This window comes from Thamnophis sirtalis, unplaced genomic scaffold (assembly GCF_051295495.1).
Source record: "Thamnophis sirtalis isolate CommonGarterSnake01/CBP01778 unplaced genomic scaffold, rThaSir2_p1.2 scaffold_1, whole genome shotgun sequence".
Classification (NCBI taxonomy): Eukaryota; Metazoa; Chordata; class Lepidosauria; order Squamata; family Natricidae; genus Thamnophis; species Thamnophis sirtalis.
Window position 1 is genome coordinate 36515744 of NW_028261381.1, and position 26944 is coordinate 36542687.

Consider the following 26944-nt stretch of genomic DNA (forward strand, 5'->3'; position numbering starts at 1 on the left):
ATCTGGATCCCTCTGAACTTGAATGAAAACTACATTTTTCCTACTGCATTTTAATTTCATGTTTGGAAATCTAAGTAGTTTTTCTTTTGAATTTAGTTATGCAGTACCTGTTTTTCATCTCTATTGTTTACTATTGTTTTTCCTGTATAAAAATAAGGATAGACATGGATATCACATGATAAAAACTGTCTGAGATATGAAAGTCAATCATGAAGCATAAACTGGATTGCAATTTGAGTTTTATGTAGTTTTAAAAAAATATTTAATTTTATGACATTATTTATAGTTTTAACTATCTTAATACCTTAAAGAAAGAAGAGATTTTTAAAAAATATCAAGTCAATAAAGGTGTCAAATGTATTCCGCTAACTGTAAGGATATTTGTGAATCATACATTTATTAATGACCTAAGTGAAAATGATGAGATCCTCATAAAATAAAATTCTGCAATTCTGTAACAGACTTGTAAAATATGCAGAGTAGTTATGTTAGCCTTGTGAAACTGCACTGTGAGAATAAACAATAAGCATTAAAATTCTCTTAATGTCAGCTACTTATTTTAGAACTTACAATGCATTTTATTTTTAGAGATAGATAAAATATCTTTTACAAAGCAGATTACTCAAGAAATATTATTGAGCATTGCTACTAAACCAGTAAAAAACCCACATTCTACATTTTAGGTTGCTTTTTACAATATTATTGCATATAATCCAAATCTTAAATGTATTCCTGATCCTAATTCTGCAATTAGTTTTTAAGAACATTTATTTACTATAAATGATTCAATAGAAAACTAGAAATGTTAACTGGATTATAATATTTACTCAGGTTGAAAGAAATCAACAAATGCAGCTTGATCACTGATACTCTAGGCAGGATTCAACCATATAATAATCCACTTTCACTCAGAATTTTGTAATATTAATACCAACAATTCAACCTTCTAATTTTATAGTTTACAGAAAGAGAACAGCAGGAAATTCACCTTCCTTACACTATAAGTCATACATTAAGGTAAGATTAAGGTAAGGAATAACTGTATGAATAACCACTATCAATCAAATTGTCCAGTCATAGGCAGCTTATTAAAAATTATGATTACATGGACATGCTTCTTTAAGTCCACTGTTATTCGATTTCATATTGATTCAATTATAATCATACAAGTCTAATTTTAATAACTGGTTATTTGCATGAAAGTAATTTTCCTTACCTTCATTATATGAAATCCCAGATCTTAAAAGTCTTGTCTACAAAAGGGATCATCTTCAGCATTTATTAGTTTAATCCAATCATATGTGGTACTCATGATAACCTAAAAATATATATACAAATTAATGTAAAACCATAACATACAGTTTTGATGATTTCTTCACTATAATAAATAATGAGCATGATTTTTCCTTGAATGCAAATGTAAAATTACAGTAGTAGTATCTTTTCCAAAATATAATATATAGCATAAATTCTAAACTATGCTCAGACAAGATGGCAAGTTACTTACATAACTTTAAAACTTTTAGGGATGTACAAAAATCATTGCTCTGTGGCATAATATCTGAGTTTCTCCAGGATGTAACTAATCTTATTGGGACCATGCCAGCCATTCTTGGGGATTTAACCCAGGAAGTGGTACAACTTGAATTGTTTCTGGTTCAGAGGATTTATTTTGGGGAAATGGCTTACCACCCTTAGAAAAGGACAGTCAGGGATAGTTTGACATACTTCAGAAGCAAATGGATTTGTGTCACATTGATGAATTTACAAAGTTGCAATTAACAGAGCCGTTGTACTAATCATTTCCCCCATATATACTGTATTTGATTTCTTTCAAATTCTGCTTTCCTACCACTGCAGCTTTTCCACCTGATACTCCAAAGCCACTTCAGGAAAACAGGTGAGCATTTACAACAACATGGAATAGAATATGAAAGCTTGTAGGTTTTTATTTTATTTTTTAAATTTAGCGTATAGGATCTACAGAGGTCCTGCAATCATAACTGATATACAAATTCAGTTTAAATAAACCATCAGCATTAGAAGCAGTCCTCAACTTACAACAGTTCACTTAGAGACCGTTCAATGTTACAACGGCACTGAAAGAAGTCACATGACTGTTTTTCACACTTATGAACATAGTAGTATCCCCATGATTACATGATCAAAATAGAAACACTTGGGAATTGACTCACATTTATGACCATTGCAGTGTCCCAGGGTCATGTGATCCCTTTTTGCGACCTTCCAACAAGCAATATCAATAGGAAAACCAGATTCACTTAACAACTATGTTTCTAATTTAACAATTGCAGTGATTCACTTAACAACTGTGGTGAGAAAAGTTGTAAAATGGGGCAAAATTCATTTAGCAATACAAATTTTGGGCTCAATTGTGGTCATTAAGACTACCTATATATATAAAAGAGATGTGGACAATAAAATATAGGAAATAAAATATTAAATTAATTAGAGGAAACCATAATAAAATCACCATAATATGGAACCATAGAATTGTAACGTGATGGATGTTATAATTCAATATCTAAAGAAGCTAACCATTTAACTCAGGGGTATCAAACTCGCGTTATCACATGATGTATCACTTTCCCCCCCTTCGCTAAACTGGGGGTGGCCCTGGTCAGTGCCTGACACATCTGGCCCCGGGCTGCAAGTTTGACACCCCAGATCCAACTGCTTCTGTTGGACCTACGATTAGATCAGGTTAAAGGTATTGGCAAAATTTCAGTGTTCCTCTGTAACAGAAGCAACTTCCACTTATGCACCGCGGTTAGTATTCAAAGATAGATTTGTTTTGCATAAATTTTTAAAACTTAAAACTTTCAAGCCAATAATTATATCTCAATTTCCAGTTATTTAAAGGTAGGATATAAACTACACATTACTCAACATTTTGAATCTAAAGGTACTCTATTGATTCAAATATAATTCAATCATAAATCAATAAATCTTTAGTAGTAGTCTGAAAGTTAGAAATGGTGTCTCCAAAAATAATTTCATGCCACAAGAACTTACAAGAAATAATTTTGATAATAGATAAAATGATCTATTCCTAAGATAAAGCTGAAAAACAAGTTGAAACCAATCAGAAATACAATGATTTTGTACCCTGATTACATCTTATTATTCTTTGACCAGATTATTTCTTTTTTCCCAAAAGAAAGGTAATTCCTTGAGAGAATGGTCAGAACAAAGCCTAAGATGAAGGACCTTATAGATTCCTGAGTTCGAAGTCCAACAGACACATGGCAAAGGTCATGATCTCATCACCACTACTTCACTTTTTCTTGGGTATTAATCTGCATAATATGTTATAAGAACAATAAAGAATATTTGTAGTTCAGGGTTGAAATGAGGGACCCTTGGTGCTCTCTGAGCTTGGCTGTTTTCTTGCAGATGTTTCAGTACAGGCTAGCACTGATGATGTTAACTAGTTTGGGTAATGAAACATCTGCAAGAAAACGATTGTTGGTACACCTGAACATTGATTCTAATGATGAGAGCGGGAGGTGCTACCATAGGCTATCGTCAATCCTGATTGGTCCATAGACTGAGATAAATTGTTATAGCAACGCCTCTGCTCCTCTTGCCCAGTTCCTCGAGGTTGTAAGGAGAAAATCTGCAGAAAAATATCACAACAAGGCTACCTCCTTCCTGTGTCACTACACTAAGTAGAGTGGGAGGTGCTACCATCAGAACGTACCCAAGCTGCCGTCCCTAGGAAGGGAAGCAAATTATGAATCTGTAGCGGCCACAGGAGCCACCACCTGCTGCAACACTCTACATCCAAAGGATGCTTCAGCAGATGCATAAGTGTCCAGTCGGCAGTGTCTAATAAAAGAAGTAGGGGATGCCCAGGAAGCAGTCCTACAGATATCCTCAAAAGGTGCCCTAGTCACCCATGCCGTCGTGATAGCCACACTGCGAGTAGTGTGTGTGGTAATATCCTGAGGAAGAACCCCGCCTTTCGTCTCATAAGCCAAAGAAATAGCTTTCCTCAACTATCTACCTATTGTATTTGAGGAAACCCTAGCTCCCTTCGTGGATGGCTGGAATGACACCAGAAGTGCCTCTGACCTGTGGAACGAAGCCGTGCGCTTGAGGTAAATCCTCAAGGCCCTCCGGACAGCTAGCCTGTGCCAGAGACATTCCCTAGCGTGAGTGGGAGTTGGGCAAAAATTGGGCAATATAATCTCCTGTGCCCTGTGGAGAATTAACTTTGGGCAGAAAAACCGGATCTAACTTTAAGGTTCCCCTATCCTGACGGAAAATGCACAAATCGTTGCGAGAAGAAAGGGCCCTAAGCTTCGAAATGTGTCTAGCCAATGTAATGGCAATTAAAAATGTAACCTTCAGAGTCAGGAGCTCTAGAGTAACTGCATTTAGGCTCAAAGGGAGAATCTGTCATAGCCTGCAGAACTAAGGGTAAATCCCACGTAGGAAACCTGTGTATAGCCAGAGGTGCTCCTTTCAAAAACCTCCTCACTAATGGGAGGTGAGACAAGGAAACCTGGCCTTCCCCTGGTAGAATAGTAGAAAGAGCAGCTGTCTGACGTCACAAGGTATTGTGAGCCAAACCCCTGTCCAAACCGTCCTGTAAAAATTCGAACACTTGGGGCACTGAGGCGGCCTCTGCAGAAATGGATGCCTCTGTACACCACTTGACAAACACCGCCCACGTGGCATTGCAAATTCTAGTGGTAGACGGCCGCCTGGAAGCCTCCAGTGTGGAAATGACCTTATCGGAAACCTTGGCCCTGCCTAGCATGTTCCTTTCAAGTGCCAGGTGGTTAATTTGAGTCACTGGGGCACCGGATGTAACAATACCCCCGGCACAGACAAATCTCCTCCCTGGGAATCTTCCAAGGAGGGGACACCAACAGTTGGATGAGATCTGCATACCACGGTCTCCTGGGCCAATTTGGTGCTAACAAGATTATCTCCGCTTTCTCTGACATTACCCTCCTGATGGTCGCCGGAAGGAGAGGGAGGGGTGAGAAAGCATATAGAAGGCCCCGTGGCCACCGGCATCTCAGAGCATCTGTGTCCTTGGCACCTCGCATCTGAAATCTGGTCACAAATCTCGGCAACTCTGCATTCGCCGGTGTCGCAAATAGATCGACTATAGGCTTCCCGAACCTGTGACATATGCATTGGAAAATGTCCGGATGAAGCTGCCACTCCCCATCGTCCACTGTGGATTGGCTGAGCCAATCCGTCTGGTGGTTGTCAGTCCCAGAAATATGGTCCGCAGTGATCAAGATCACATGTGTCTCCGCCCAAGAGATCAGTTTGTGTGCCTCTGTTCACAGAGCTTTGGAATGAGTCCCGTCCTGTTTGTTTACATGAGCCTTTGTGGCTATGTTGTCGGTGGGAAGTAACACATGCTTGTGCTGCAAATCTCTTTGAAAGTGTCGTAAGGCTAGATGAGCCGCTTTGAGTTTTGAGTTTTTATTGAGTTTTATTAGTATTTGTAGGCCGCCCTTTTCCCTGAGGGGACTCAGGGCGGCTCACACAAAACCGGGAAGGGGGAATACAGACATTAAAATAGAAACATATAATAAAATAATAAGCAACATACATTCATCATTCGGGAGGGGTAACTATCCTTATCCCCAGGCCTGACGGGCGAGCCAGTTCTTCAAGGCTATGCGGAAGGCTTGGACGGTGGAGAGGGTACGAATCTCCACGGGGAGCTCGTTCCAAAGGGTCGGGGCTACTCCTGAGAAGGCCCTCCTCCTTGTAGTTGCCAGCCGACACTGGCTGGCCGATGGGATACGGAGGAGGCCTAATCTATGGGATCTTATTGGTCGCAGGGATGTAATTGGCAGAAGGCGGTCTCTCAAGTATCCAGATCCACTGCCATGTAGGGCTTTATGGGTGACTAATAGCACCTTGAAGCGCATCCGGAGATCGACAGGTAGCCAGCGCAGCTCGCGGAGGATAGGTGTTATGCGGGTGAAACGGGGTGCACCCGCAATCACTCGCGCGGCTGCGTTCTGCACTAGCTGAAGTCGCCGGATGCTCCTCAAGGGCAGCCCCATAGCTCCAGATAGTTTATGATGTGATGCAGATCTGTGGATGACCACCGTCCCTGCACCACCTTTGAGCTCATTAACCCCCCCCCCAGTTGTAGAGACTTGCATCCGTAGTCACAGTTGCCCTCGATACCTCTCTGAACTGTGACCCCTGGTTGAGTGCTGCGGAGAGCCACCATCTGAGCGACAGGCGGACCTATGGAGATACTGGAATGGCCAAAGGTGAGTTGCTCATCATTTCTCTTTGATACGGAATTAGGGCCCATGTTAAGGTCCTAGCATGGAAACGTGCCCAAGGGACTATTCCTATGCAAGATATCATAGTACTTAACAGGCGGAAAAGATCTAAAACCTGTACCACCCACCTATCACGTATCTTATCAGCTGTTGTAATTTAGATCTACGTTCTTGCGACAGAAAAAACACCCCTTCCCTGGAGTCAATTACTGCTCCTAAGTGTAATAACCTTATGGATGGGGTGAAGTGACTCTTAGCACGTTGACCATAAACCCCAGCTGCTGGAGGGTGTGTACGGTAAATTGGAGGTCTGCAACAGCGGGTTAGTAAGAATAGGCCTGAACAAGAATATCATCTAGATAAAATTGTAGCCGAATTGGTTTGGACCAAAGGTATGCTGCAGTTAATACCTTGGTAAATGATCTAGGTATGGAGGCCAGACCAAAAGGTAAGGCTCTATATTGATAATGTAGACTCTCTCGGGCGAACCTGAGATACCTGCGTTTGGCCGTAGATGGAAGTACCTTCTTCTTGTCCTTGTTTTCGACCAAAATCGGGTCCAAGGACTCGCCAAAGAGCTTTCCGCCCGCATACGGTGCAGATGTAATGTGGAACTTTGATTTGTTATCAACCTGCCAGTTCTTCAGCCACAGGAGACACCTGGATGCTACAGAGGCAGATAGTGCACGAGAAGCAAATTTAACCAAGTCAAGTGTGGCATCCACAGAATATTAGGTTGCTGCAATAATTTTACTGAGGTCCTTCAAAGTACGGGCGTCCTCAGGGGGAGTACACTCCTGCAACTGTTGGAGCCCTAACAATATTGTTCTATTAAAGAAGGAGGCTGTGGTGGCCGCCTTAATGAACCAAGCTGAGGCCTGAAACCCTTTTCTTAAAATGAATTCTGCTTTCTTGTCCTCAGGTTTCAGCTTGTCCACCACATCTCCTGCCAGTACCGTAGCTGTAGATGACAAGGCTGCGACAGGCGTATCAACGGCAGGTACTGCAGTGCTTGGGAAAAAGTTTGATCCATGTTGTAAAAGCATCTGTCATTTGCCCCAGGATTTAGGAAAGTACCTGGGTTGGCCCACTGACTCTTAACTACCTCAAGAAAAAGGGGAGGAGCTGGAACCTCCTCCTTATCTAAAGCAGTCTTAGAGAACATAGACTGGGTCAAGTCTTTCTTAGTGGTCGATGCGGAAGATTCCGCGCTGCCACCTAGCTTGGTTGTCGATTTTGCCTTGGTCAGTAGCTGTTTGAACAGAGAAGGCTGAAACAGACTAGCAAATGCTGGGGTATCTGCATTCCCCGAATCCTCGTCATCTGACATTACTAAAGCCTTTGTGGGTTCCTCTCCTGTGACAGAGCCCACACTGGCTAAGAAGGGAGATCCTGGCCCTTCCCCCTCTTCTAATGGAAGAACCTCTGCCGAGGAAGCCTGAGGCATTGCCTGTGGCCGGGCTGAAGCAGGAACTTTAGGTCTAGTTGGCTGTTGCTGCTGTTTGGACTGATGCTTCATGCCAGCAGAAATGCCATGAGAGATCGCTGAAGCGATCAACCTTTGAATGTTGGGTGGCAGACCCTGCAGCTCCTCATAATCCTCCTCCAGATCCCCCCCTAATGGGAGTTTGGCTTGGGGTGCTAATGTAGGATGCGGAACCAGAAAATCGTGTGAGGAGCTTTCCAGGGGATCCCCCATCACCCCCCTTATAGCTGTTGGGGAGACTGAAGGGGAAGGGGAGACATCCATCCTACAACTTCCACCCCCCCTTACGGTAGAAGGAGCCTGTGAGGACCCTGGGCTGAAAACCCTAGAGGGGGACCTGGAATTACATTGTTCCTGAATCTGAAGCACGCGTTCAGTCCTGGCTACGCATTTCTCCAGGGCCCGCTGTCTTCTTTGTTCATCTCTCAGCGTAGCCCTGGAAGGACGTTGGTCAGCTGTGAATTTAGTTGTCTTGGCTTTAAGTGCCAAACTGAGGGATGGTTGTTCAGTCCCTTGGACCACCTGGGGTCCCTCAGCGTTGGTCACCATTACCGCGAGGCTGATTGGGTACCCTTGTGGTGCAGAACCACTCTGTGGGACTCTCCTTCCCTTTTTTACTATTATCACTTAAGAGTTAGTGCTGCCAGGAATAAAGCAGTCAGTGTAAGAGTTAATTAATTAATTCCTGTCTGAAAACGGAGCCTCGTGGTGTAATAAAATGGCCACTGGACCTAAATCAGTTTGAAAATGGCCACCCATTAATCAAAGGAGAGGTTCCCCGTGCTAATTTAGCCAGTCGGGAAACTGCTTAATCCTCCGGGGTTGCTAGTAAGGCAGCAAACAGTTGTTGGCGGATGGCAGGTTGAGAAGTCAGAAACGGCTCCTCAAATGGCTCACGAAGTGCTGCGATGAGGTGGAGAGGTGGTGCAACGGCTCGGTGTAAGGGAAGGAGAGAGAAAACTCTAAGCGGGATCCCCGCCACGCGAGCCATTCAGTTAATTAAGCCAGTCTCCGCTTACCTCACTCTCTCAGCAGAAGAGAGAAGGTTTTGCCGGATCTGAACCAGCCGGCCATCCGGCACCTTTGCGAGGCGGCTGCAATGCCTGCCGCCTCCTTCGCACGCAGCCACTAAGCAATTTCAATTTAGAAGGAAATTTTAAATGAAGAAAGAAGCCAATTAGCCAAATTATTAATTCTAATATTCTAGGAAGTAGACTCACACGAGCTAAGAAAAAAGTCAGTCTATTTGGACCGTAGACTGAGCGGAACTGGGCAAGAGGAGCAGAGGCGTGGCTGCAACAATTTCTCTCAGTCTATGGACCAATCAGGATTGGCGATAGTCGATGGTAGCACCTCCCGCTCTACATCATTGAGAACAACCAAGCAGCAGAGAGCATCGATTCCGTAGATAATCTGAATTTCAGCCCAATATTTATCTTCTTGGTTGAATAAATAGCAATACAGTTACATTGACACTCCACGAGTCTATACATGGTGAATATTTGTCTCTATATAAATATTTCACATTCTAGAAATTCAACATATGCTAGGACTAGCACTGAAGATGTTGCCTAGTTTGGGTAATGAAACACCTGTAAAAAAACAACCAAGCTCAGAGAACACCAAGGACCCCTCATTTATAAAAACAAGAAGATATATCAATGAAAGATGCATTATAATATTTAATTATCAAGGAAAGCTACACGTGAATTCAAGCCATATTTTCACTTAAACTAAAACGCATGTACACTTCCTATTCTCCACAAAAGCCATGGAAAATAATGCCATCAAACTTGCCTTCATCCCAAGAGTGTGAAGTAGAGGAGAGAGGTAAGGGAAGAAGAGAGTGATAGGAGAGAGGACGGAGGGGGGGAAGGGAAGGAGAAAAAGGAGTAAAAAGGGGAGAGAGGAGAAGGAGAGAGGAAAGGGAGGTAGAGAAGAGAAGGATGACAGAGGGAAGAAAGGAGGTAGGGAGGGGGTGGAGAGAGAGAGAAGAAAATGATAGATAAGGTACAAATATGGTGTATAGTGAGCAGAAGAGCCAATAATTGTTTTTGGGAGTTGGTGGTAAGGTGAATTGATGTAAACATTTAATAATACAATATGATGTTGGGTATGTAATAGTATACATGTGATTATATATTATGAAAATGGAAAAATAAAAAAACTCAATTAAAAAAAACTTGCCTTCATCACTTGCTTTGAGGCTTCCATATTGCTATTAGGTTGGCCAATATACAAAACAGGATGCAGAATATTAGCTGGGATACATATATTCTAATCTCCAACCCCTGTTCCATGGACTGGCAATTGGGCGCAACATGCTAGAAACCAGGTCACGCAAAGAAGCAAAGCCCCATCCATGGGATGCAGGTAGCACACAAATCACACCCCTCTGGTCCACGGAAAAATTCTGTCTCCACAGAACCAGACCCTGGTGTCCAAAACGTTGGAGGCCACTGTTCTAATGTACCATTATGTTCTCATCCTTAGTTTTCTGTAGTTAAATTGTAAATATTATCTGAGTAAAGATCACTTTCTGTTATATTTAAATATAAATATTATGACAATGAAGACAATAACAACACATTTCTCTAAACTCTGTTTTGAAAGAAAAATGGAAATGTCTACTTTGCTCATTGGAAGAGAACAAAAGTATGCATTCTGATTACAATTCTTGCATGTTAATTTTCACTGGACCCTGTGGTAATTGCAGGCAAAAAACAAAACATTTCTTGGCAGCATCATTTTGTCCCAGAAATAGTATAATTATAATATTTTAGAAGAAAAAAAATAAAGTTGTCACTAATTTGTGGTCTGCCCCTCACATCCTGGCATTTCTTGAATTATATGAAAACTATTAAATTTATTCTATCCCATCCCTATTTTCTCCAGATTGAACAAAAACCTCCAAAGTTACTGTATATTGTATCAATTTGTGAGTATTAGAAACATTGTTCTTTTCAACAATCTGAAACAGGAATACAAAATAGCAAACGAGATGCATAAGTATGAAAAGTAGCTTAACAATTATTCATTTTGCGTTCACGTTCTGTTTACAGCCTATGAAGAATCACTTATAGACAGATACAACATATTTAATGATAAAAACGTAAGTATAAATATTACAATTTGGTTAAATTAAAAGACTGAGGCCAAACATTAATTCATTTAGGCTTACAGATTCCTTCATTTGCAGATAACTCTTAAGAGTTTATTTTATACTCCAGTACTATAACAAAACTTCAAAAAGTCAGAAATTATGTATCTTCATAGTCTTCATCATGCCAAGGAACTGTAACAAATGTCAACTGCATATTCATCATGCCGAGGAACGACATGCTCAGTAACAACCTATCTATCTATATTATATTATATAATATATTGTATTATATTGTATTATATGTATGTCTGTATGTATGTATATATGTGTGTATGTGTGTGGATGTGTTCCAGCATAACTCTGAAAAGTCTGGGCCTTTAAGGAGAGTGAGTGCGGCTTCCTAGAGCGGCAATTGTTCATGATGCCATGGGAGGGGAAAGGGAGCCTGATTAGGCTAGTTCAGAGGCTTTTGATTGAGTGTGCCATGGCCTAAGCAGATTGCTCACACCTGTCTCACTGCGGCAGCCTGAATCATTTTTCACCCTCAGGCCTAGGCCCCCTCAGACAGTAGGCCTATGAAGTGCCAGGACCGTAGACAGGGCAGGAAAGAAGAGTGCATGGAGGGGGAAGGGAGAGGGCAGGGATGATGGGCATGGGAGTAGAGGGAAGAAAGGTCCCTCTCAATGGTAAGAACCCATCTGTTCTTTGGCTCATTTGCCATTGTAGTTCATGCATGCTGCCCCAGAAGCCCAACACAAGTTGAATTGCACTGATATCATAAATAGAAAACATATTATATCTTACAGTCTAAGATGATGTGGTCTTAATTGTTTAGATAGTGATAGTTATTGCATTACTTGCAAATAGGCAAATTTAGATTCCTCCTATATAAAGAAGTACTCCATTTGGAGTAACATCAGCCCACTAATTGATCTATAGTGAAGATATGCTTTATTGACAAATCAATCAAACAAGTGACTCTTGCCACTCATAACCCCAAATGGTAATTGTGGCAATATTCACATTCTATTTATTTGCTGCTTTAGAAAACTGTGGAGCTTATTTACGCTTTGATTTCCCAAATTTTAGAACCATCAATACAGCTTAAGTTTTTATACATTTATCCCACTCACTCCTAGATCAATGTCAGGTACAAATTTATTCTTCATATAGCTCCTTGAATGAAAGTCTACAACTGAGAATGGTGGCAACTAGCATGGCCTAGGCCAGTTAAAACTATCACATAAGCAAGGAGAACCTTCAAATATTAAATGTTGTTAAAAAAAGCACGGCAAGGTTCATTGCTTTAAAAGACAAGAGGGCTTAAATTTGAAACATTATACACAGACACACATCACAATTATATTTTCACACACACACACACACAATGCTGGTCTTGTTGTATTCGGGTCTTTTCCTGTGTAAGATTACACGGGAAAAGACCCGAATACAACAAGACCAGCAAACCTACACCTGTGAAAATGACCATTGGCTTACCTGAAGGGTCCTTTTCTGTGCACCAGGGTGGGTTGGACTCTCCCACAGTGCACAGAAAAGGACTCTTCAGGTAAGCCAATGGTCATTTTCCTGTGTACTGCTTGGAGAGTCCAAGCGACGGAACATACCCAAGTTATACGTCACTAGGGTGGGCAGAAGAACAGTCTCGGGATTCAGTTGTGGAAATAACCGCCTGGAGCACTCACCTGCCGAAAGATGCCCCGGCCGAGGCATACATGTCCAATTTATAGTTCCTGACAAAGGGCAATGGTGAGGACCAAGTAGCTGCTCTGCAGATGTCTTCAATGGTAGCCTGGGTGGCGCAGGCTGTGGTGGTGGCAGCGCTCCTAGTGGAGTGGGCGGTAATGTGCCGGGGTACCGCCCTGGACTGGTGTTTGTATGCAGCTGTAATGCATGCTCTTAGCCACCTACCAACCATGGAAGATGTCACGTTCTTACCCAAGGAGCCAGGCTGGAATGAAACAAAGTCCGCAGAGCGTCTGATGTATATCGTCCAACTTATGCCAATCATGTTCCCTCAGGTGATTGGGGCGCAGAAGTAAGGCAGGATTACTTCCTGTGAAACCAGGTGTTGACCTTCGGGATGAAAGCAGGATCCAGACGTAGTACGACCCTGTCCGGGTGGACGACACATAGATTCTCCCAGACCAATAAAGTCGCCAGTTCCAAGATGCATCTCGCAGATGTTATTACAACAAGAAAGGCAGTCTTTAAGGTGAGGTGACGAAGAGATGTCGTACATAGAGGCTGAAAGGGCGGAGAGGTAAGAGCCTGTAAGACCACCGATAGCTGCCAGGTGGGATAGCGGTGAACTACCGGAGGACATAAGTTGGAGGCACCCTTAAGGAAACAGTTGAGATCTTGCTGAGGGACTGGGCTGGGTCGCCGGACCAGATGGTGGATAGTGCCGCCACCTGACGATGAAGGGTATTGGGGTTGAGACCTTTGTCTAGGCCCCCTTGTAGAAAGTCCAGTATGCGGGAAACGGGCGCAGTGACTGGATCGAGACGGTAGTTGTCATACCACTTGGCGAAAGTGGACCTGCGGTAGTTGAACTGCTGCCTACCCGTCCCGAAAGGACTGCCTGTCCTGGGACCTATCTCTTGACTGACCAGCTGGTCTGTCCGAGGGAGCGGAAGAGGGTCCTGCGGACTCACTGGAATGAAAGGACTGCCTCTTGAAATAGGGAGAGGATTTACGATCCTGTTTCTTGTTCAGAGTGGGCAGAACTTTCCGTTTATCTTTGGATTCAATCAAGAAGGGGTCTAAGACCTCCCCAAATAATTTGGACCCCTTAAATGAGGCACTTGTTCTTCTGCTCTGCCTGCCAGTGACGGAGCCAGATGAGGCGGCGGGAGGTCACGTTGGATGCCAATGTCCTAGAGGCGAATTTGTCCATGTTAAGAGAGGCATCAGCTGAATACTGGGACACCGCAATAATTTTTGTTATGTCCTGGCGAAGACGAGTGTCTCCTGCCGGTAGTTTAGCCTGAAGCTCATGCAGCCAAATGACAGAGGCTCTATTAAAAAAGGACGTGGAAGAAGAAGCCTTAATGGCCCAGGCCGCCACCTAATGAGTCTTGTGGCAGGTCTTCTCTGCTTTTTTGTCCTTTGCCTTGAGGCCTTCCAACAAGTCAGCCGAAAGGACTGAATTAGAAGTGAGAGCTGTTATAGGGGGGGTTTACAGATGGCAGTACCAGGATGTCTTCCAGCGCGGGGTCAACTGAGTACAGCTTCTTGTCCTCGCCACTGGGCGTGACCAGGGAGCCAGGCTGGGCCCACTGCCATTGAATGACATCCATAAAGAAATCTGGGACTGGTACCAGCTCTTGCTGAGGTGGCTGAATGTTAAACATGCTAGCATTGGGGTTAACCGGAGCGGAATCCAAGGATCCCTGCACGGTCTTAGGTTTGGTACCCACTTGGGTGGTGTTCTTAGCCTTGTGCAAGATGGACTTAAATAGCCTTGTGCAAAATGGACTTAAGAGCCCCGAGAAGGCAGGAGCATCCAGAGGAAGGTCCTCATCCTCTGAGAGCTCCTGCTCCTCTTGATCCAGGTCCTCCAAAACAGAAGCCTCACTTAGCGCCAAGGACTCCAGAGATGGGTGATGGACCCGACTGGTGGTGGAGGGAGACTCCTGCCTGGGCTGATAGGACCTGGGAGCGACGGGTGCTTGATCATGCCTCTGCATCCCCTGGGCAATGCCCTGAGAGATGGCACGGGCGACCACCACCTGCATGTGGGCAGATAACTTAGGTTCCTGAGCTATGGCAGAGTCTGAACAACAGGTCCCCAGAAGGAGGAGGAACATGCGGGGCAAGGATGGGATTAGCGAGCCCCCCAGGGTTAGGGTCCTCGGGGGTGGGCACTGACTCAGAAACACACAAAAAAGCAGGAGAACCTGGCTCAACCAGAGACCTATCCGGGGAGAGGTCCTGGGAGTCCTGTTCCTCATCAATTACGGACAGGCGATCCCCCTTTGAGAGTGGTGGAATGACTGTCCCAACAGGAGGGGTAGGCTGAGGGCACTCCCTCACAGCCTGGCATTGGGCCTTCTTGAATTGTTTGTCGAGAGCCCACTGCTGCCTCTCTGCATCCCTAGTCGCCGCTGCAGAAGGTGCCTTATAGAGATGGCTATCCTGACTGGCCACCGTGCCCTTCCTTACCCCCTTGCCGCTGTCTGCAGAATATCCCTTGCTAGGGGCTTTAGAGGGACCTGGTCTACCGTCAGGGGAGTCAGATGGTCCAGGATGCTCCATGGCCTGATGACACAGACTTCAGACAATAGGCCAATACAGGTGGAGGTCAGGAGATGAAGGAGACTCTGGTGGCTGGTGCTGGATCAGATGACACGTAGATATTGTGGAAGCAGGAACAGTTTGTGGAAAAAAATCCAGAGGAGTAAAACAGGGGCTCTGCAATAAGTCCAATGAATCCAGCCACTTGACGGGAGGTGAGAAAGTGGAAAAGCAGCCGAGGCTGCAAGACCAGGCAGATAGATCAGGGAGAATCAGTGGATAAAAGGCAAAAAAATTACATAAAAATCCTCTCTGTGCCGGTGTATGACCACCAGGTGGCCAAGACGCCAGCGCCGCTTGGGGAAATGATGGGGGTGGAAGTGACCCAGCTGGAGACCTGATCAATGCCAGCTAACCACCCTGTGGGTATCTGCAGAAGCGTGGCTGAGCGAAAACACCAATGGGAGAAAAGGTGCGAATTCAGGCCCTCCCAATTGGCCACTGCTCTGGTGCGAGGGAGAAGAAGGAGGTATTTTATTAGTTGCACTGCTTTTATATTTTTATTATTGTAAATTGCTAGTGAGCTGCAGCAAAGAACTTTTTGGGCATGAAAAGGAAGGATGGAATTCCTGTGAATGTCTCTTGTGTCCAGATTTTATTTAAAGAAGGCCTTGATGCATAGTCAAAATTTGTCCATACAACTTATACATCTGCTTTAGATCTTTTTCCATTCACCTTTAAACTTCTATTAGCGCTTCTAAACTGAGCCCTAAGGAGTATCATTTTGCAATATTTCTAAGTTTTGAGTCATTTATAAACCTAAAAAGTAAACTTGGTTCATCGTTAAAGATATTTATAGCAACCAGTAATAATCAGGACTTTCCATTCTGCTAAATATCTCAGGAATGCTAGAAAACATAGTACTGTATGGCTCTTAATTCTTATTATTGCCCCTCACAACTTGTGGTTCAATATTTTATATTGCTTTTATAACTGTATAAGACAAATAGGCCTGAATTCTAATTTTCATTCCCTTAATATTATTATTACTGGGAACGTTCACACAATCATTGTTTTGTGCCACTGCCTTAGTGACCTGAAAGTCCTCCACTTCCAGACGACCAATAGGAAGGCATTAAAAAAGGGGGAGCCAGCTGTTTCCTGCCCACTGTGATTGAGACTGAGATTATTATGTGAAGTTTAATTTCAAGTGCAGAAAACTAGAAATAACTTTACTTCATGTAATAATGGATGGATTGCAATACTAGTTTGCCTACTTTTTAACCAAAAGCTTGTGAATTTTGGAGAAAGCATTCCCAATGACATTTTCTAACTTAAGATGACAACGTTTTGGTTGAATAGCTTGCGGCAGAACGGATCTGTAATGACATAGTCTAAACTGTCATGATGTACTTTGTACCAGGACCAGGATGACTTCCCAGAATACTGTAGATGTTATGTTTATAACAGTTAAGAAGCTCTGGTCATTGAAGTGAGTTATTTCTTTGCTCAGATTTAGGCATTTCATCTTTTAAAAGCAAGACATGTTTTTCAAAGTATTTCCATATTCAAAAGTATAAGTTTTTGATTAATACTGCAAAAGTATTATACATTCAATCCAACGTACCTTAGTATATTAACTCCTTAATGACGTCGGTACATCTCAAGTTTTCTAGAATTTCTCCCACCATATTAATGATAGCTCGACTCATGTGACCAAGGAAAGACCTCAAAGTAGAAGAGTTAGCAACATTCTGAGCTGATGCAAAACTGCTTCTTCCATCGAAACTCCCCCCCACCAGATCGTTTCAGGCTGATCCAATTCATTTTCCATCTTAGTCTTTTTTTTTTTTGCTAGATTATCCAGCCACACCCAACTTGACCACCCTTCTATTGTTTTCAGAGTTTTTGTATTGATGGAGATAGGGACACATATACAACCTTTTTAGATAATATCTTTCCAACATTTCATTATGGAGGAAAAATAAAAATCTATAGAGTGCAAATAATTAAAAGTATTCTTATTTTGTCTGCTAAGGACAATAGTTGGTTATAAACACTTACTCATCTTTTTTCATGAATAGAAAAATCAGAAATATGTAAGTGAACTCAGTTACTTCAGAACAAACGAGACTAAGAAAATATAGATGTGTGACTGCTAAGAATGGACTCCAACTTGATGGCACCTAAACAATATAGAAAGGGTAGGGTTATTAAAATGAAGAGTGACATCATCCACATTTTTGTAGTATAGAAATATTTATCAACCCCCGGCAAATAAACAATGACAATTAAAAAAAAATTAAATGGACCAAGAAGGCCTTGGTGGTGCAGTGGAATGCAGTATAGCAGGCTAATTCTACCCACAGCTTGAAGTTCGATCCTGATGGGGCTCAAGGTTGACTCAGCCTTCCATCCTTCCAAGGTTGGGAGCAATATGCTGACATTGTAAACCACTCAGAGAGTGCTGTAAAAGACTAAGGGGCACTATATAAGTCTAAGTTTTATTGTTCTTGCTAAAGATTTTCAGTGATCAAAAACTGCTTCAGGTTATAAAAACATATCAGAAACCAAAAAGTGGTTTGAATGTGGACAGAAATGACCACTCAGAATGATTAAAGCTAAAATTAACAACTAACCAAGATATCAAACGATTACAAAGCAATCTTTTCCTTCAGTGAATTAACGATGAGTTATAATCCTCTAAATTGTTTAGCATTATGAATGATGTCTGCATTTCCAATATTTCTATCCTATCCCCAACCAAACAGACCCTGGATAGGTAACAAGATAAAATAGACAATACAAAACTAAAGAAAACACATTAAGGAACTAAAAACAACTAAAGGTCAAAAGTATACTTGAACAACCTGGTTTTAACTTTGATAAATGCAAGTACTGGTCAACATTGAGATCTTGGCCAGCTCTCCACTTCATGGAACTCAATGGAAGAGAGAGGAGATGCTGCACAGGACCTCTCTGCGTATCACATTGGACAAAGATACTTTCTCCTAGTAACATCTTGGTCAATATATCTTAGTGCTTGTTGCATAGTTTGTTTTCTGCATCAATCGTTTCACCAAAAATTATTCCAAAATTTGGTTCACAGAATTTTGTGCTCTCATCCATAGCTTCATATTATAGTCCCCATCACCTCCCCAATTCTTCTACCACTAACATTGGTCCTGCTTGCAAAAAAAAGTATAAGGGGGAAAATCCCCTCTTAAACATAAGCATTTGTAATTTTATGTCATCAGGATAATAAATGCATTGGTTTCTTGATTTCAGGCCATATTATAGACAGGAGAAAAGGAATGAGATCAACAATATTTGCATATAATTCAAAGGATGAGGTCTTGATGTAATTGATTTAGCCTACAGACTGAGGTACTCACATATCCTAGCATACGTAGGCACAGGTTCTTTCTAAAGCTGCAACTGAAAATCATAGTGTGTGGCAACACAATGCGACAACTGCATGTTCTTGTCTTTGAACACCACTTGTAAATGTAGCCTTTGGCAGGATGGTAAACCACAAGACAGGATATAGATTACCCTCATCTGCAATTAGTGGATTTGGAGGCCAACTGTCTTGGGGCAGCACCTCGACATAATCCGAGGGCCCTAGAGATGAATGATAAATAAAAGATTTCAATATATTCCGCCACACCTCCTCCAGCACATACTTGAAAGCAGCCAGTGATCACCTCTCATGTCTCCGGTTTGAGACAGGACCAGTCAGTAATAAGTTATGGGTCCTCTGGGCATGGATAATAGGGAGGGGCTGAAAGACATGCTATATGCAAAAGGCTTAATCGGTTTAATCCTTGCTCAGCTGCACAGGGTATATCACTGATTACACCATTTGAGAGAAAGGGAAAACTTTCCTCCAGGCAAATTAGTCAGCTCTTCTGTCTGCATGTTGGTGTCCTTTTCTTTGGTGAACCATGGTGGGTATCATTCAGTTAGATACACCAGATGGATCACTGACAGGCCCTGAGGCCTAAGTGTCACAATTGGATTGGGGCTTTTTTGGAGCATGGTATTTTTTGGCACTATTGAACTAAGAGTAGCAAACTTGTTTTCTTTTGCCTGAAGACTTCGCACACCTTCTATAGCATTTTGAGTACTTTTGTTTAAAAGAGATTGGAATAAGACATTCTTATCAACCCAAAATGTCAGTAGCATCTACTGATATTTTAAATTCAGAGTTAATTTTTGCTCAACCTGGTTTATGTTACAATTGCACTTTCCTTTTTATTTGAGTGTATGTTAAAAACCAGCTTCTTTAAAAAAACAAAATTGGATGCATAATTTTACAAGTATATAGCCAGCTAATTATGTCTGCAATATTCCTGTATTAGACTTATTACATAAATTCAAGTTTATTACGGAACTTCTGATTATTTGATTGGCTAATGGACAATGATTAGAAATTATGATATGAAGCTACATCCCAATCTTGACTGAATATAAAACAGAAGCAAAAGTCTTCTTTTCTATCTTCCAACCAGGTCTTGGTTTTTTTTAATCTATATATTTATTATTTTTTAAAAGAAAGGTAAAAAGAGATTTATAGTTTAAATAAAATAAGGAGCCAAAAAGAAAAGATGAAGTAACTTCCAATTTTCTTTACAGCAGTTATAAATATAAATTTACCCTCTTTATGGTTAAAACATAACTCCTTTTTTCATAATCTATTTTTTTAATCATCAAATCCATAAATCATACATTCATTTTTTTCTGTGTCACGCAAAAATGTCTAAAAGAGGTTTCCAGTCAGCAATAAATAGAATGTCTTTTCTTGAATCAATACGACTTTTGTAAGCATCCCCATGATCATGTGATCAAAATTCAGATGCTTGGCAATTGCTTCATATTTATGACCGTTTCTATGTCCAAGTTCATGGGATCACCTTTTGCGGTCTTCGGACAAGTAAAGTCAATAAGGAAGCCAGATTCACTTAACAACCGGGTTACTAACTTATGAACTGCAGTGATTCACTTAACAATTGAGTCAAGAAAGGTTGTAAAATGGGGCAAAACTCACTTAATAAATGTTTCAGTTAACAATAGAAATGTTGGGCTCAATTTTGAATGTAAGTCAAGGACTACCTGTACACTTGTAACCAAAAATTTTAGCCCACTTTATCAGACATTCTTTTATTCTTCTGTTTCAAATTTCAATAAAAATTTATAGATTTTAGCAATGATTTTATAGTTTGTATATATTAGCATAATTAATAGTTTTATTTCAAGTTCAGTTTTATATTGTTTAAAACCAAAAATTATTTTGTCTACCTTAAATGTTAACCTTCCAACCATGCTTTAGACAGTCAGCAACATCAATGATCTAGTCTGCCTCCCTTGTGCACTTCAGGTTAAACTTCTTTCAGATCAAGTAGCTACAGAACTTGATTTCAGAATTAAAAATAAAAATGCTTGAGGCAGAATTATAAAGGCCATTAAATTCAAACATCTATACGATCCATTTTTGGGGCTGGGGAATTTCCTATAAAATAGATGACTTCAGTCTTCCAGATTCATGGCATACTTATTTTTAATGCAAAATTGTTCTTGGAGAAAAACAAGAAAGAGAAAAACAATCACAACAATTTTGCAGTTGAATGTTGGCGTCACAATGTGGAGGGGCCACAGAGACAACAAATCTATGTGGCTTGCCAGTGGTTCACTCCTGAGTTAAATAGATAAAAATTCTTACCTATTACAAGATTTCATTGAATGCACCACATATTTAATAACACCGCTTCGCTGTACCATCTCCGAAGCAGTGACCTAATTTTGTAATACTAGCTGTATTAGTCTAAAGTCCAAAGAAAAAGATGAAGTGGGATATGCCATGCATATATATGAAATATATATACATATCCTTTAAGGAATTATATATAAGGACTTCAAAATTGCTTGCCATAGGTGTATCTCTAAACTCATTTTCTACTGTTCTGAAATACTGGAAAAGACTCTACTGTATATTACATTTTCCTCTCAGCATTTATGTAGATTTTTAAGAAACAGCAAGAACACATACAATTAAAGATAAAAGCAAGAATAAGACTAATTGCTTAATATAAAGTATTATTATAATACCCTATAAATCTACTCAATCCTATCATTCCATATCATGAGCCAAATGTCTCCATGCAAGTTGCAGAATCAGTAAAATATGGCAATATTTAGTGACAACAGGCACACTTATTCAGGTACTCCTCGCATTACCACCACAATTCAGCAACATTTCTGTTGCTAAGCGAAATATTTGTAAGTGAATTTTGCCCCAATCTTCTTTTGCAATAGTTGTTAAGTAAATCACTGCAATTGTTAAATCAGTAATACGGTTGTTAAGTGAATCCCCATTTTGTGACCCTATTAGAAGGTCGCAAAAGCTGATCACATGACCCTGAGACACAGCAACAGTCATAAATATGAGTCAATTGCCAAGTATTCAAATTTTGATCACGTGACCATGGTGATGCGGCAATGGTCGTGTGAAAAAAATCACTTTTTACAGTGCCATTATAATTTTGAACAGTCACTAAATGAACTGTTCTAAGTCGTGGACTACCTGTATAGGTTGGAAAAGTATGCTTTGGTGGATGCTTTGTAATTCTCCTCTAATGTTAATAAATTGAGGGACAATTCATAGATTATAAAAACAAAACATCCCCAACTATCTTGAGTAGAATTTGGAAGAAAGCAGCAAACTCTCTTTCTGATAGACAATATGAATGAAAATAGCCCAACAAGTAATTGAAGCATCATTGACATTCTCTCCTTGTCTGATATTGCTAGATGCTCTAGGACAGACCTGGGTATTTTACAGGCCCAGGTTATATCTGATCCTTTGACTGTCCAGCCCACGTACGATCAAGTTGAAATTAGAAATCAAATGTAAATAAGCATGCAATACAACTACACTGCTTTTATTTTGAAGGTGACCATTTTTTCAATTTACATACGTTGTGCCTGTGTGCCTATGCACCTTCACAGTAATTTGATGGTCTTGTTGGTTCGGCCCCTCCATAACAGTCCCAGTTTCTCATGTGGTCCCTTGGGAAAATTAATTGCCCATCCCAGATCTACCAAGTAGTACAGGTGGTCCTTGAGTTAGAACTACAATTGAGTCCAAAATTTCTGTTGCTAAGTGAGACATTTCTTAAGTGAATTTTGCCCCATTTTACGACCTTTCTTGCCATAGTTGTTAAGTGAAACACTGCAGCTGTTAAGTTAGCAACAGAGGTTGTTGAGCGAAAATGGATTCACCATTGATTTTGCTTGTTGGAAGGTCACAAAAGGTTCACATGACCCCGGGATACTGAAGCTGTCATAAATATGAATCTGTTGCCAAGTGATTGAATTTTGATCACGTGACCAGAGACATGCTGCAATAATTGTAAGTGCAAAAAATGTTCATACATCACTTTTTTCAGTGCCATTGTAACTTTGAATGGTCACTAAATGAACTGCTGTAAGTGAAGGACTACCTGTAGCTAGTTGCTATTGTCGGTGATTTCTCATCAACTATGTTAGTTTCAAACGTAATTTTAAAGTGACTAGAAATTATGAAATCTGAATACGTTATACTCCTTTCACATGACACACAACAATAAACCTAGTTCCTGGACATACATCTGGAAACAATATTTTTCACCATATTCACATTTTATATTCTTTATCTGAACATTTCATTTTGTACAACGCCTAACAATTCTGTCTGATAGCATGCATGCTATCTTCCCCACCCCCAATTCAATGGGGATCCTCTAGGACCGTGATGGCGAACCTATGGCACTCATGCCCAAAGTAGCATGCGGAGTTATGTTGCCTGGCACACGTCATCACCTATTCCTCTTCCGGGTTTCTGGCATGCATGTGCATGCGACAATAAGCTGGTCTTTGTGCATGCAGTAGTGCTGGAAACTGGAAGAGCTAGTCTTCTGTTTACCAGCATAAGTATGTGCGCTGGCCAGCTAATTATCGTATGCGCGGTAGTAATCGGGGAAGACTTGCGGAAGTTCATTTTCCAGCAACTGCATACCTCCTGGGCAGCTCCTCTTCCAGGTTGAAGTCCAGACAAGCGTGTGCCATCACTGCTCTAGGACAACGTATGACATACACCCATCTGTGCTAATTTAACAAGTATAGGAACCATTGATTTTCAGTTCCAATCAAATTTAACTGAAATGACAAAAATTACACGTCTATAGATCACATGAAATTTAACCAGCGGGGTTGCTGTCTACGATTACAGAGGTCTTTGAGAAGAGTTAAGTAAATAGTAAACATATATTCTCACTGACCGGAATGATTTTTATCTAATGTTCCATTGCATCTGTTCCATTGCATCTATGTGAATTTGGACTGGTATCTATCTGTCTTTCAGGCTAACTTTTCCAGGATAGATAATCAGCAATTTTCTTCCTCCCATTTGTCTTTATAAATTATAATGATTTCCCAATCTCACCAAAGAGGAAGTTATTTTTGGCCTCTAGTTCCACATTTTTCTGAGCTATTCATTTTTTAATAGCTATAGATTAATGGGTTATTTGGATTATTTATTAGAAAAAAAAATAAATGTCCCGTCAAATGGCTAATTAACTGCCTGCATTTGTTAAGGTATTTTCTTTATATAGTTCTGAATGATTTTAAGAATAATATACAGTACTCACTATATTGATTGTCTAACTATGTAATGGTAAGTAGGAAGCTATATACTTGAATCAGCAATATAAAATTATTAAGGTACTAAAATGATCACTTTATATAATTGAACTGAAAAGTTTTAAAAATATGTTTTTCACCCAATTCTATAAAACTGAAACTTTTATTATGCTAGATGATGGCAGAGACAATGATGAAATTAAGCAATTAAGTATTTATATTTGTTGCATAAAAAGATTAATGACATAGAAGCAGTGCTGTAGTATTTTATGGATTTCTTGCTCTCACAAGCTCCTCTTCTAAACATTCAGTTCTTAGACACACTCAACTGGTTTTGCTAACGTAATGTCTTTATGAAGTCAGAAATAAAAAGTGGGCTTCTGTCATCTATTTTACACACACACACACACACAGACACACAATTTTTGATGTTCTGCTTCTGTTTTTTATAATATCCATTCACACTGATACATCCAAATAGATGGATTCTATTTCTTTTGAATTTCTCTATTTCTAAATCTCTCTCATTCTCACAGAACAAAATCTGGCAAATAGTTCTATTTCCGAGGTAGAAGAAATCAGCATATTTGCTGTGAGGCAAAGGAATGTCTGCAGTGGCTTTAGATGTTTTTCTCCCCCGAGAACGCAGCCCACTGTTTAACACTGCTGCTCACAAATATTTTTGTAAATCAGAGTTTCCAAAATTAGAAAGTACAAATTGACAGAGAAATCCAAAGTTCAGAGAAATCAGAATATTCCAACCACAGGTTAGTCAATGCAATGCTGTGACAGCTATCAGTCTGAGAATAGCTGGTTGGCAAGGTATCTTTGAATTTTAAAGAATATTCCCTATTTGTATGCATTTCCCTCTTTGCAATTCTTGGATATTCTATTTGTAACTGGAACAAAGAACAATTGGAAGTCTTCTAGATACCTGTTTCTTGAACTTTGTGCTGTGTTACTGTGTTATTGTATTACAACATCCACTTCATAATGAGGCAGTATGGACAAATCATTTTTAATGATTCTGATACTATGATAATGGCTCAAGGATCTCAAGCTCAACTTGAAATATTTGGCCATTGGTTAAAATAGCAGTTGGTCTTACCTGAACTGCTATTTTGGGGGCTGGGACAGGAGGCTCCAGTAGATGGTATTAACACGCCCAATTGGCCGCGAGACTGGGATGAAGCTGAAGCCATGCCTCTGTCCTCCACCGTTTTCTTCCAGTTTCATCGAAGCGAGCTCCCCTGAGACCTGAAAACAAGGCACAAAGGAGAACTCCCTCCACCCCAGCTAGACTAACTACGTTAGGGTGGGAACTGGAGCCTCCTGTCCCAGCCCCGAAAATAGCACTTCAGGAAGACCAAATGCCATTTTCCGGAGCGAGTGACAGGAGGCTCCAGTGGATGGGATTTACCAAAGCTAAGTCCCATGGGTGGGAAAACTGTTGATCTGCAATGACCTGCTGTAGCACTCTAAGCCCGAACACCACATCAGCTGATGCGAACGCATCCAACCTGTAATGCCGAATTAATGGTGATGGAGAAGCCCATGTTGCCGATCTGCAAATGTCATCTATTGGAGCCTGCGAGGTCCAAGCTGCCGAGGTAGTAAAGCTCCTTGTCGAATGTGCCGTAATACCGGCCGGCATAGGCAACTTCTGGGCCTCGTATGCCAGGGAAATGGCTAAACGGATCAACCAACTAATGGTGGAAGACGTAACCCTTTTACCCAGCAATGAACGCTGGAAAGACAAAAACAGTGCCTCCGACCTCCGGAAGGAGGCCGTCCACTTCAAATATATATGCAGGGCCCGCCGAATATCCAACCGGTGCCACTGGTGTTCATGTTCCCTAACTGGATCAGGACAGAAGTCCGGCAGTACAACCTCCTGGGAACAATGGAAAATAGAATTTACCTTTGGCATAAAAAACGGATCTAACCACAACACAACCCTGTTGCTGTGGAACACGCACAAATCCTCCCTGGAGGAAAGTGCCCCCAACTCTGACACTTGTCTAGCCGATGTGATGGCCACTAAAAACACCACCTTAAGGGTTAGGAGCTTCAGGCTAACCATCCTCAATGGCTCAAAGGGGCCCACAACACAGTAGGGAGGTTCCATGTGGGGAAACTATGGACCACTGGAGGTCACACGTTGGAGACCCCTTTAAGAAATCTTTTAACAATGGATAATTGGGTGAGGGAAACGGGGCCCTCGCCTGGAAGAACTGTAGCAAGCGCAGCAAGCTGCCTATGCATGGTGCCCAGGGACAGCCCCTTATCCAACCCATCCTGAAAAAAGTCCAGGACCTGTGGAACGGAGGCCCTGATGGGCACTACTTGGGTGGCCTGGCACCAGGCCACGAAGGAAGCCCAGGTAGAATCATAGATCCTCCTAGTGGATTGTCTGTGCGAGGCCTCTGTGGTCCTGATCACTCGTAGCGACAAATGAGCCTCCCTCAGATGCTGCCACTCAATCTCCACATGGCTAGTTGTAGCCAGTGTGGCTCTGGGTGAACTAACCTCCCCTGGTGCAGTTGTATCTCCCCCTCTGGAATCTGCCATGGAGGCTGGACCGACAAACCAGGCCCTCCGCGGCCAATGCGGTACCACCAGGATCAGCTCTGCCTGTTCCGACTAGCTTCTGAACTACCCCGGGAATGAGGGGGAGGGGAGGAAAAGCATACAACAGCCCATCTGGCCACCTCATGCGAAGGGTGTCGAAAGCATGTAAAAATAGAAGTAGAAAAAATAGGAACCACTTTTGGTGGAAAGGTTACAGCTTTCCGTGTGCCTTCGGCATTTAGTCATGCCGGCCACATGACCACAGAGACATTGTCGGACAGCACTGGTACTTCGGCTTTGAAACGGAGATGAGCACTGCCCCCTAGAGTCAGGAACGACTAGCAACGACTAGTATGAGGGGAACTTTTACCTTTAGTAAGTTAGAGGATGAACTATTAAAAGTATAAAAAACAGTGACACGTAACATAACATATTTTTCTGAGTATAAGATGCACCTTTTTCCCTCAAAAAAGAGGCTGAAAATCTGGGTGCGTTTTATACATCAAATACAGCATTTTTTGCCTCCTGAAACTCCATCTCCTTCACCAAAAT

General features: G+C 41.5%; 1 protein-coding gene across 2 annotated transcripts in view; it reads right to left on the reverse strand.

The window, feature by feature from the left end:
• The window catches only part of MBD5 (methyl-CpG binding domain protein 5), a 151445-nt gene that overhangs the window by 91432 nt on the left and 33069 nt on the right, over window positions 1-26944 (reverse strand). For both annotated transcript variants that reach the window (XM_087710683.1, XM_087710690.1), the window contains exon 2: window positions 1217-1318. The gene's annotated coding sequence lies outside the window, so the exon portion shown is untranslated. The remainder of the gene's footprint in view (window positions 1-1216; window positions 1319-26944) is intronic.